Source organism: Lissotriton vulgaris, chromosome 6, assembly GCF_964263255.1.
Source record: "Lissotriton vulgaris chromosome 6, aLisVul1.2, whole genome shotgun sequence".
Classification (NCBI taxonomy): Eukaryota; Metazoa; Chordata; class Amphibia; order Caudata; family Salamandridae; genus Lissotriton; species Lissotriton vulgaris.
Window position 1 is genome coordinate 443,127,765 of NC_141694.1, and position 12,992 is coordinate 443,140,756.

General features: G+C 39.7%; 1 protein-coding gene across 1 annotated transcript in view; it reads left to right on the plus strand.

Moving 5' to 3' along the window:
* The window catches only part of LOC147707445 (isoaspartyl peptidase/L-asparaginase-like), a 1,215,953-nt gene that overhangs the window by 15,566 nt on the left and 1,187,395 nt on the right, over positions 1 to 12,992 (plus strand). The gene's annotated exons all lie outside the window — the stretch shown is intronic.

Consider the following 12,992-nt stretch of genomic DNA (forward strand, 5'->3'; position numbering starts at 1 on the left):
ATTTTAGGAGGAAAACTACCCCCTAAAACTGCCCCAATTACATGCTATTTAAAAACTGCTGTGGGAATCATTGACAGTGAAATTGCGCAAGTGGAAGAACAATTGGCGACCACTAATTCCGCACTAAATGCTGTGTTAAGGGACAATGTATTAGAGAGCGAGGCAGTATCACGAACATGTGCACATGAGAAGAGTGAAAAGGAAAAGGAGACAGGATGTGGTAGATGGACTGATTTCGATCTTGAAAACCCACATGGACAAGTTAATGGTCATCTTAACCCTTGTGTATTCATTTCGACATTAGAGATTTCATCATTGACTATTGTTACATCTCCAATATCTTCACCGGCTAAAAAGAAAAAGAATCAACCAACAATGGTTACTATCCCATCTATGGAAGAGCAGGCTGAGGGGCAGGCAAAAAAGCCTACTACTACTTCTACTTCTACCGTAAAACATAAACCTAAGAATAAGCGGGGGCTATTAAATCTGTTCCCAAAAAGGATGAATGTAAAAAGGACAGTTAGGTGGAAAATAATCATGAAAAGCTGTTAAAAAAACTTCATGGTAAATTAGATAATATTGAAAAACGACTTCTGTCCGATATTAAATCATTACAGAAAAACATGGCTTTTCTAACAGATTTGGTCCTAATTAACCATTTGCCAAATATAAAAAAAAACCTGGTGCTACAGGCCTAGACCAAAATACACATAGTAATGTTATAGAGGTGAGGGACTGTACAAACAACAAGGTTGTACATAGAGAGTCAAATAAGTCTAATACGCTAATTTTGAACAAGGTAATAATAGTACAACCAGCTGTATGCCAGAGATTGGATAAAGGACTTAAAATGCTTGACAACCCCCATACTGTAAGGGAATCTGATACCTCACGCTCATCTAGTAGAGTACCACCTGGTGAGGATGATCTCATTCATAAAGTATCTTTTAATCTTCCACCCCAGGCAACATCATATGTTATTGTCCTAAAAATTGTTCCAAAACCCAAATCTAACCAGAGAGAAACATATGATAGTTTAAAAAATCAAGTGGTACACTGGTTTGCTACAAATTCTGTTGTCAGGGCGTATATCGCTATAGTCATAGTCAGACATTCTCATAGAGCGCACAGTTCACCACAAGGTCTCAAGGCGCTAAAAAAATATAATCATGTTAAGAAGAGTTGATTGGGTAGGTGATTCTAGAAAATCATGTGAAGGAGCATGTGTAGTGGTTAACTTCCGAAACAGTAAGTTGGTGGGTATTATGTTAAAGGATCTAGCGCATAACTAAAACGGATCCCGTCGAGCTAAGGATTGATCATATCATGGCAGTCAATTAGGTTTCTTCCACAAACCCACTCCAAACAAATACCCCATAAAACAAAGATGCCAACTGATGTTTAATCTCCTGCTGTATAACAGATTCTCTCCACTCCGTTGGTGTAGCGAAGTGGATTGACTTAGAGGGATAAGGGGTGATCAATGGAGACTGAATAGGGATGAAAATGTTAATTCTTGTATATGCCTACACAACTAGAACGACAGGGTGAAGTGGCCCAACTGCCTGCCAGTGAATATTCCATTAACATTTTTAACCTTACCACTAATAATGAACAAGAAAAGCAAGTGGCCTTGGGACCACAAGAGGGCGGGGTTAAATTGCATACACATGTTATCAGATACTTACATAAGGGTGAAAAGGAGAGTGGTGGGTTTCCGCTATCTACCGGTGAAACTTATAAATGTATGAACTGGAATATAGCGGGCATTAAAAGTAAACTTAAAGACAAAGAATGGTTAAACATGCCAAATGGATATATGATTATCCTAAACCAAGAGACATGGTGTACTGAGCCTTTTTACATTGACGGCTTTCAAACGATCAGCACCAACGCTAGACTATCAAGTATGGGAAGAGCAAAAGGTGGGATCACTACTTTGATTGCGATTACCTCACCTCTTTCCCTAAGTAAAACCTTTGTAATGTCCAAATTGTATCAATTTGTGTTCACTAGAAAGCCAGGTATTTGTTATAATGAATTTTTACAATAACATTTTTGGCAAACCAAAGTGTAAAGTAATAACATCGTTGGAAACCGATTTGGACAATTTTCTGAAGAGTGTCAAAGGGGATTGTAATCTTATTTGGGGGGGCTATTTCAATTGTGTTAAGTGTGCTCATGAGGTGGGCGATTCCTGCAGGTATTATGATGCCTTTGGGGGACAGGATTCCACACTTTAAACATGATGGGCATGGTGAGACAATCAATTATTTAAGTATGATCTAACTGTCCTAGAACCAATAGGTACTGATGGAATATATTCAGTACCCTCATTTGTGGGATGTAGGTTGTCTTCTGATATAGATCTCTTTATTGTATCTCATAACTGCGGTAACCAGGTGATTACTTCTTATATTGAAAATAGCCTTTTTAGTGATCACAATCCTTTAATTGTTATAATCAGGCTTGATTTAGTCCCTAGAACAAGAGATAAACTATTGGATAAAGAAATCATTAACCATGGTAACAACGGAGTATCGATTAAATGGGCTGGAGTAAATCCAGTAACTTTTATGGAACAGTTCATAGGGAAATCACAAAGCGACATTGATATCTGTCTCGAAGCCACTTTTCGTGTCTTAGCAATCGTAGACACTTTTTGTAACATTACCACTTCCATTGCTAGGGGTCTTACAATTAAAAGGAAAAAGTAAATGTGTAATACAAACCCTAGATGGTTTAATCGTTAATGCTCAAAACTAAATAGAGACCTGAAACTGGCAATACAACAAAAACCAAGAGATAATGCCAGGATTCGCATTGTGCGGAAAGATTACAAGCAGACCAGAGTAGAAGGAAAAAAGAGATAAGTGAAGGGGTGTGGGCAAGATTAATCCAAGCAGCAGCTATGAATGACCAAGTGCTGTTCTGTAAAACTGTAAATCATTCTTTTTTTAATGAGAGTACTGTAGCAAATATTGATTCAGTTATCGCTCCAGAAGCCTGGGTATCGCATTTTGAGCATATTTGTAATCCAGGCGATATAAAAAGTATTAACACCAATGTAAATGAGTTCATAACTATAGAACTGGTTGGAATGGCTCCAATAACCCAAGATGAGCTGAAAACCGCACTGGAAAAAAGTGCAAATGGCAAAGCGTCTGGCACAGATGGTGTACCAATTGATGTTTTTACGTTTAATATGGTTTTTTGGATACTTATCCTAAAGAACACTTTTATTGCAACAGTAAAAGGCGCTTTACCTGCAACCTGCTTAGAGAGCATTATCGTACCCATTTTTAAAAAAGGGGATAGGGGAATGGCAAATTGCAACCGACCAATATCTCTTCTAGATTCCTCTTTTAAAGTGATGGGCCGTATGCTGTTAGAAAGACTCGAAAAGTGGGCAACCGAAGGTAACATCTTATTGGATGCCCAGTACGGATTCAGCAGAGGTATTGGTACAGTTGAACAATGCCTCAACCTAAATTTACTAATAAGGAAATATACCCTAGCAAAGGAGGGGGTGTTATATTTATGCTTTGTAGACCTAACTAGTGCTTTTGACCTAGTTAACCATCAAACACTATGCCAAACACTAAAGGAACGAGGCGTACCCATAGACATTATTAACTATTTGTCCCAGATTTATAATTTTTTTAATTGCAAGGGTACGTTTTGGAAAAAAGGGAGAATGTACTTCAGCTTTTTAAGTAACAGGTGGCATAAGACAAGGCTGTCTTAATATTTTAAATTACATTTAAAATATTTTTTTAAATATGTAAAATAAATAAAGAACATTTAACTCATTTAAAATAATATACATATGAAAAAGAATACTTAAATCCAACACTATCCTTATAAAAATAAATGAAACAATTAACAATTTTAAGAGCACTTTGACTGATATCATGGATGACATTCCTCAGAAAAATACCCAGAGCAAAAGATCTTTCCCATGATAAAGAAAGATAAACAAAGACCTCAATGAAGAAATAAGCCCATATAATTGATTAAACACTCTTGGCATTAAACCACCATCATGGGTAATATAACGTAATCAGAAGATCTTGTAAAAAAAACATGTCTTCAATGCTAAAGCACAGCCCACCAAATCTCAAATTGAGCTAACCAAAAAAAAGCCAAAACACTCTCCTTGTTAGTCAGACCTGCAACAAAATCCATGCTTCTTATAGAAAGGGCTGACCTAAAAAAGAATTATGAGGAATTTGCCTTCTTTTTTGATACTGAATTGAAAAAGTCTTAATCATCTCTTCCTCTGCTAGCCAACAATCCACTTGATAAATAAAATGCAAACAATGTGCAATGTGTCCAGTTTGTGAGATGTTTCAGAGATATATCTCAAAATGACCTTCTCAATATTATATCTAAGTTTAACCCTTCATACCTCTTTTATCTTCCCATACCTGCTAATTTAGCCAAATAGATGTGTAGTGTCCTAGTTCTATATTATTCTACCCTTTTGAGCTCTCTCTAAATATTTTCAGAATGTCTAAAAATAATGCTTCCAGTACTAAAAAACTAGTCCTGATGCCATTGAAATGCAAAATTCATGAATTTTCTCCAAATTACATTATTTCATATATGTAAATATCCAATATTGCATTTTGCATTATAATTTCTCACAAGATACCAGTGGAAGACTGGTTTCAGCTAAAATGCATTGCAGAGACACATTTTTACTCAAACCAGATTTGTGTCTGTATCTGTTGAGACATTTTAACGTGAGGAATGTGTTCAGATTAAAAACTGTGACATACAATGCTGTCAAATCACATTTCACTACAAGAGCGTGATTTCATGACGTTTTATTGGATTTTTGCAAAATGTTTCAGGGAACAATAAAAGAAATTACACGTTTCCCCCCACCTTAAAACAAATGGCGGATCTGATGGATTTCAATAGCTGCTATAATCTTGACAATATTCTCAATGAGTTCCAATCTGTGATTACAGCTGTTAGGAGTACGGAGACAGGCATTCTATAAATTGTTGATGATGCTTTCTGCATCCTGGGGAACAACGATTAATGCCTGATATCTTTACTTGACCTTTCAGTTAATTATGCCTCCCTTATTTACAACACAAATAAAACACACAGGTTTCTAAAGGAAAGTTCTGATGTGTTTGAAATCAATTTCTAGTCAACAAATCACAATTGATTGAAACTGGATGACTCTCTGAAGCTGTATCTCAAAGAATATTCTAAGGTTCTTTCTAGATTCTGCTTTATTTAATCTTTATCTGGAACCTTCTGCAAATATTATAAAAGAAGCTGGCCCTTCTTATCATAAATCTGCCGATGACTCCCAGCTTTACCTAAACGTTTTGTCTCCTGCTGATGTCTCGAAAAAGGAATCACCCTTTAATAATATGCAATTTTGGTCAACTCTCTTAAATGGAGTTCCATCTCATTTCGTCTCAAGCATCATCCATGCCAATGGTAGAGCGATTACATTCCACAAACATTCCAGAGTGCTTTCCCTCCTTCATTATTAGTACAAAATATTTAGGCTTTTCGTTTTTAATCATATTCTAGATCTTCATAAAAATATCACTATCCTGTCAAGAAAGAAAAATCATGAGGTCAGACTCATCAGGGAAATTAAACCCTTCTTACAGGAATAACATTTAAAAGAAGTAATTCAAGTTCTAGTCTTATCTAGACTCAATTATTCTTTCCAGCATTCCCAAAATTCATGGAGCCCTTGACAAAGCCTATGTAAATCCTTCAGTTTGACTGACCTCAGGGGTCAACCAGTTTGATTACATCCCTCCCACATTGAAATCATTGAAGTGACTGCACACTGTCAAACTGGTCTGCGTCGTTCATAAACATAGATCATTCACAGTATCTGGCTAAGAAATTTCTCAAATGGTTCCTGTCAACGTCATAGTACATACCCCCTATTACACAAATGTTCAGCATTCAAGAAAAGTCATAACCCTAAACAATCCTTTTTGGTGGGTGCCCACAAAGTTTGGAGCTGCACCCCCCCCTGAAATTCAGACAATAACCTTACCAGCTTAAAAAAAAACTACTTACCAACCATCTCCCTAGTTAATAATTCTCAAACCTGGTAAAGGCCTTTGGCTACTTATCACTTTGTGCAAAATACATTTCCATTTACTTCTGGACTTTGTTCAAGATGATTATAACCATTGCTACTTTACTATCACTTTTGCTCTCTGAAAGTTGGTCATCCATGAGAGATGTATCGAGCACAAGGTAAGTAGTTTTACTTATTTATTTTATATTCTTTATCCCATCAGATGTCACTTTTACCACCCATCCCTACTCTGTCCTACCGCACTTACCTAGATGGGCCGCCACTGACTACAATTTACAACTAAGTGTGCTGATCTCCACAGTTGGGAAGCAGATCTCTGCACTTTAGATGGGATAGGCAGAGGCATAGATCCCCACACATAGGATAGTAAATAACATTTTGCTTTACGATCAGGGGTGGCTCCTCCGCTATGGTGGAGGAGCCTCGCCCCACTGTTTGCATTGCGAGAGGCAGAAACATAAAATGGTAATAATTTTTAGGGCAGGTGGTGGGTGGGTCTGCTCTGCTCTCAAAGGAGCGCAGAGGAGGAGTGGTGTGCCCACTCCTGAGTGCACAAGACTGTCTGTTCAGCACTCTCGGGCGACCCAAACCAATCATGTGCATTCTGCCATTCTCCATGCAGGTGCCCACCCCCATAAGCCCCTGGCTGGGTGCCGTCCTGACCAATCACAACACTACTTGCAGTGTTGTGATTGGCTTAAGGGAGGGAGCCTGGCTGCCTGCTTCCTGTTCCTGTCGGAGGCAGGAGAGGAGGAGCTGAGAAGACGTAGGACCTGGCCTCATAGTAAGTTTAAATTATAATTTTTTTTAATTTTATTTTTTATTAACTTCAGTATGACTTCCCCCGACACCCTCTCCCCGCACAACCCCCAATCCCACAGCCCCATCCGCGAGCCATGCCGGCCGTGACTGAGTACTATAGCAATTCTGTTGTAGTTCTAATAAACTGCAGTTTGTATTAGGCCCCACTGTGTTTTACAAATGATTCTAGGTAGGAAAGATGCAGCCATCTGTCTCCAGAAATGTGTTTAAGAAAAGAGGAAATTAGGAATCATATTGAAGCAAAACTGCTTCGATGATAAATGTTACCTATTACTTAATGTGTGTAAAACCTGAAAATTTTGATTACTACCATTGGTAATACATGACGGCCCAAATGTACTAATCTTCCACGCAATGAAACACTGCAATGCAAGTTGTTTTTTTGAGTGAAGGGAAGAGAACTGAACCGCCTCATATGCCCCAATGTTTATATTTCACATTTTTTTAAATATGTATGCTTTCTCTCAATGGCATTCACACAAAAGTACCTTAACCTAGATGTATGTACTAAGATTGAACTCCTATTATAGCAGCCGGATTCTGATGCCAGACTTTCTTTTAAATTCCAGTTAAGGCGATTCACATGCTAAACATTCCATCATCGAATGTTCACAGCCTGCCGTTCACACTAGGGTACATTGTCACTTGTTTCACCTTCAAGAAAAAACACTTTGCTTTCGCTTTGTCTAAACTGCCTTGGAAAATAGTTTGTGTCTATTGTTGGATTTCGGTATTATGTTTAAAGTACTACTTCAACAATAGCTTTCAAGCCGCAGTTTCCTTTATTTCTTTAGATGTGAGAATAGCTTTTGAATGCTCAAAATCCCAAGTGTTTTCAATCAGTGACGTTCTCAATAGATTGCAAAGGACATTCGAGACTATTAGTGTCAAAGTGAAAGATTTGAGATGATTTTATGTGTGGGCATCCTTTACTGCTTTGATTCATTCTGGTAACGATGGAAGCTGTGTAGTGGTAAAATAAAGAAACATGTCAATAGGCTTAGGTACGACTGGAGTGAACCTGCAATGGTTAATGTGAAAGCTCCTTTCAATCGATGGCTGCTTGTCTTTTTTTAAATGCCCAAGATGCCTCATGCAATGTTTCAAAGAGGCATATTCATAAGAGCGATGTTATTGAGTTCCAGTAATGACGTGTATTAAAATGTATAACAAAGTCTTACTTTAATATTGAGAGGGAAATGTAATGGCTTGCAGAGTGCGCGCAGAAGTAGTTCTCTTGTACTAACGTTTAATAATTTTGGCAGACAAAAGATTGACTCCTCAATTTTATAAACTGAAACACGAGATGCGCAATAGATTTGATCAACCGGACAGCATTCCTCTTCTGCTGTTAGATTTCATGTATTTATCCCGGTTTGAGTATGTCATTTTATGAATGAATACCTTGCACTATTTGTCTTGCCGTTAGGATTTGCAGCTTTACCTTATTTATTTATTTATTTATTTTTGACACTTGAACAGCGCTCTGTTACCCGTGGGTGTCCTGGTGCTAAGAATTACTCCTGATATAGAGACAGGTTAGGAAATCAGATGGTAAACAACCAAGTCTTTAGAGCTCTTCTGAATGCCATAAGGTGTGGATGTTTAGGGGAGCCCCGAGCAAGAAACCTTCTGGGGGTCGCTATTTGGAGCAACTTGGAATTTTATTACATTTATTTTGCAAATTCAAACCATATATTGCCCAACATTTTGTAATTATACAAACACTTTTCCAGTACGCCCCTTAAAATGTAGGTGCCCTCGGCAAATGCCTTCATTGCCCACACCTTAAAATATCTCTGAGGATTTGGTGAAGGGGCCCGATTTCTATCTTGGCGGTAAGCACCCTCCATTGCAACAGTGATGTAGCATGCTTACCACCAAGATAATGGTCTGCCCATTTGATTGAGATGCCGGTACATTATAGGTTTAATCACTGCGGAGACTACTCTGTCTCCAACATAAATAAACCCCTCCAAGGGCCTGTGGAGTAGGGGCCATCAGAGGCAGACCAGTAATTCCACCCACCTGAAATAGATGGGTTGAATTAGAGGTCAGTTATATCTGCATGGCACCACCAAGGAATCCCTGGCTTTTAGGGGGAGTGAAAACTGTTAAATGCTCCCTCACCATGGGGACTGAGCATTGTGTTTTTTATTTTAAAAACAAAAAACTATTTATGGATTATCTTTTTGAAAATAAAAAAAGGAAAATTGATTGGTGCAGTGCTCCATTTGAAAACTGTGAAATGCATTGCTAGGAACTGCTGTGATGTTGGTTTCTGGCAATACTTTATAAATGACGACCGACTTGGCAATCATTTATAAATCTGGTCTGCCCTGGACTAGATAAGCCACCCTTCTAGCTGGGTGCACTACACCAGTGGTGAGGGTACAGGTGCATGTCTCCTATACCCCTACAGTGTCTTCTTAGACATTGTAAGTGCAGTAAATGCCATAAAGAGTATATGGTATGGGAGTTGATCTTTACAAACTCCACAGCACCAATTTTTTTTTACTATAAACTGAGAAGTTTGATATCAGCACAGTAAGCCTACACTAATGCAAGTGTGGTATTTAATGAAAAATGTAATCAGAAGGCATCTTAGAGATGCCCCCTGAAAAATGACCTACTTTTAGTGTCCTAGCTGAGTGGCTGCTCGCCAAATGCCACCACCAGACATGTTTCCGGACCCCTGGGTCGAGAGCCTGCCACTCTCTGGGCCCTGAAACGAAGCATATCCCGGGATGAGATGCCAAGCCTCCTCCCCCAGGATGGGCAGGGTCCAAAAAGGGGAAGCTTTAAATGTTTACCACCTTTGTGAGCTACCCCCAGCCATTTGCTGCTCCAGCAACTGGCCCCAACCAGTTCTGATCCCCACTTTGGGTGGGCAATTGGCGAGAAAACCAAGTTAGGAGGAGAGGTGGCCCACCTTTGCCAACCCCACCTCTCAGGTGGGGGAGTCAAGGTGAAGCACAACTCTCAGTCCCCGCCATCTTGAAGGTGGGGGGACCATCCAACCAGAGTGAGCCTTATGCCCCCATCCCGCTGGGGAGTGGCATAATAGGGGGTGTACTCACCCAAAGGAAGGGACTCATTGGTCCTGACCTATACCTCCCTCAAGCGCCCCTGAATTTAGTATTCAGGGGCACCACAAAAACATTGCCTCTGCAGAGACAAGAGCCAACAAGAAGAAACAAGAATAAGAAGGGCCGAACAGCCACGCTGAGAGAAGAAGGGGAAGATATCAACTGACTTGGCCCTAGTCCTACCGACCTGCCCGCCCTCAGACTCCTCCAGCAGAACCTCAGTTGTCCCGCAGCCAGTAGCCTTCAAAAACCCGGAGAACCTGCCCTGCCTTCGCAACCAAAAAAGACTGTGTCTTCTGTGAGCACTGGACTCATGCCAAACAAAAGGAGGTCCCCCCAGTGATCTTAGTCTGGGTTTCAGTGACTACTCAACATCCACAAGCTTACACCTCGAGCATGCAGCCATTATCAGGGAGGTCCCCTCCAACTGTGACCGAAGGCGACACCGAGACCGTCTCTCTAACTAAAGCGGTCCAAGAAGACCGACCGCCCAACCTACTCCGTCTGCGAATGCTGGCACAAGACGTCAATTCCCAAAGACCCCATTCGCCTGTTCATAGGCTGACCAAGACCGACAGTCTCCACTGGGAAACTTTGGGAATCCTGATGACAGCATCCTACACCCAGCTGTCTCTGTGCCACAGGTGGTGTAGTTCTTGTGATGGCCATAGGGCCCTTCAGTGCTGACCTCGAACCTAGGAGCTTTTTGTTCAATCAAACAGTTGGCCTGCTCGTCCACAGTCCCCAAACCAATCACTGTGTTTAGCCCATTGGCGTGTGGTCCCTGCACTCTGCACCTGGCCTCCTCTGTGCCATCGGCGGTGCAAACCGAGTGTCCATCTGACTGAACACTACTCATGGACCCTTAAACATATTTTTGTTCTTGCAAGACTAGAGTGTCTCATGAGTAATCCTGCAAAACTGTAATTGTATTACAAAACATATTTGTGTTACTTTCCTTTAGGAAATGTACCAACGTGGTATCTGAAGATTACTTTCTGAGAAAGAAAAGTATCCGTAGAGTAATTCTGAATCTTTTTACAAACCAGTAACAAAATCAAGTGAATGACAAATGTGTATTTGTGATACCATGACTTTGAAAGTACGACTTTGTCTAGGATTTGGTTTTAGTAATAAAATATGGCTAAATATGATTTTTTTATAAAAACAAATTTGTCAAAGTTCAGTCTTTGAGTGTGTGACATCCTTTCTTACCTGAGTGTGTAAAATAAATGCTTAGCACCTCCCTCTGATAAAGCCTTACTGCTCGCCCACACTTCCACAACTAGAGACTAAGGTGTTATGTACCTTTACCTGTGCCTACCTTTGAGGATCCCCTGGACTCTGGGCATAATGAGAGGGGCCCCTTAACCACCATAGGGGAAGGGCACCAACCAGATCCCTTTTAGGTATTTTTCAGCCAGCAGAGCCAAACCACTCTTCACATCCAAACCATCACCAGAACATAATACCATCAAAGGCCTAATGTATGAGCAGTATAACTTTTTTTTATTAAAAAGATCCACAATGGTTCATAGGCAAAAGTTCATTATACATCATTAAAAGGATAAAAACATAAACACAATTCAAACTACACAAATTAATCTATACAATCATTCATAGGGAGAATTTGCTAGAAAGGATACTTTCTAATCCTTAAAAAAGGCACAGACACTAGATCAGGATCATATGTGCAGCATAAACAATCTTATACATTGGAAATTGACAGTTTCACAGATGTCCCCACAATCTACAGTATACCTTTATATAGTATGCATTGACGCTTTTCGATGGATGTCTGTGTTCAAAGAACCACCTTCCTCAGGACAAGATATATTCACTCCCACATGGATTTGTCAATCTATACATGTTTGCAGAAAAACAGAAATGTAAGAAAGAAAAAACAATTAGCCTTTGGAAAATCTATACACTCAAAACCAAGCAAGCCTTTTTTACTTATAGCTTATAAGCCAAACACATTTCTTTATGTTTGTACTTATATTTTATATTTTATTTGTACTTTTTTGGGGAACAATTTTCTATTTTGTCATACAATTTTTTTCATTGAAAAGGAAAAATAGCTACATGTAAAAAAGGCTTCCAAGAAATAGAGACTTAGGCACATTTAATTGTTTTGAATTTACAAGGCCCTGGCGGTCTCTTGTCCCGCCGGGCCACACCCCTTCTTTTAGAAAAAAAGGACATATTAGATGGCATATTTTCCAATAATTTACAAATCAAAGTAGGAGAGCCCATACCTCTCTCCTGGTCAGATCATTTCGCCATTCCTTTTAATCTCCTGAATTTGGTGGCAGGTACCGCCCTTGCTAATAAAATGGTAATTGAGAAAAAGAGAAATCTTAACCTTGTTAGTAAAGAGGCTCTTCTGAACTTTAAAAAAAACCAACAGGCCCCCATGCACCCAGATGCCAACGCAGCAGCTGCTGAATTCTCAAATTGGCATTTGCAGCCATGGATACCTTAGCGCCCCTTAACCTCTTGGCTGCTAATGACAAGGGTAACTCGTCATGGACTTTCCATTGATTTCAATGGAAATTAAAGACAAATTCAAATAATGCCTTAGCAGCCAAGAGGTTAAGGAGCATTACGCAGCGAGAAAACGGCCCTCTGCCCCATGGTTCTCCGAAAGACTTAGAAAATTGAGGCAGTCCTCACATAGGCAGGAAAGGATATGGCGTTCCGACCTCAGTCCCACTGGTAGAGAGTTACACAGACTATGCCTGAGGGAATTTAAAATGGCCATTATTGAGGAAAAGGTAATATTTTACTCAAAGACTACTGAACTCATTAATTCCCCTTGAGAGCTTTTTAATGTTAGTTTTTTCGCTTATTTCTCCCAAGGTCCCTGATTTGATGGACGCATCCCAGGAGCTTTACGATAAAATGGCTTTTTTTCACACTAGAATTATGGATATATACTCCCTGTTGGAAACTGTCAGAGTTGAGAGGGTCCCATCAGTCCT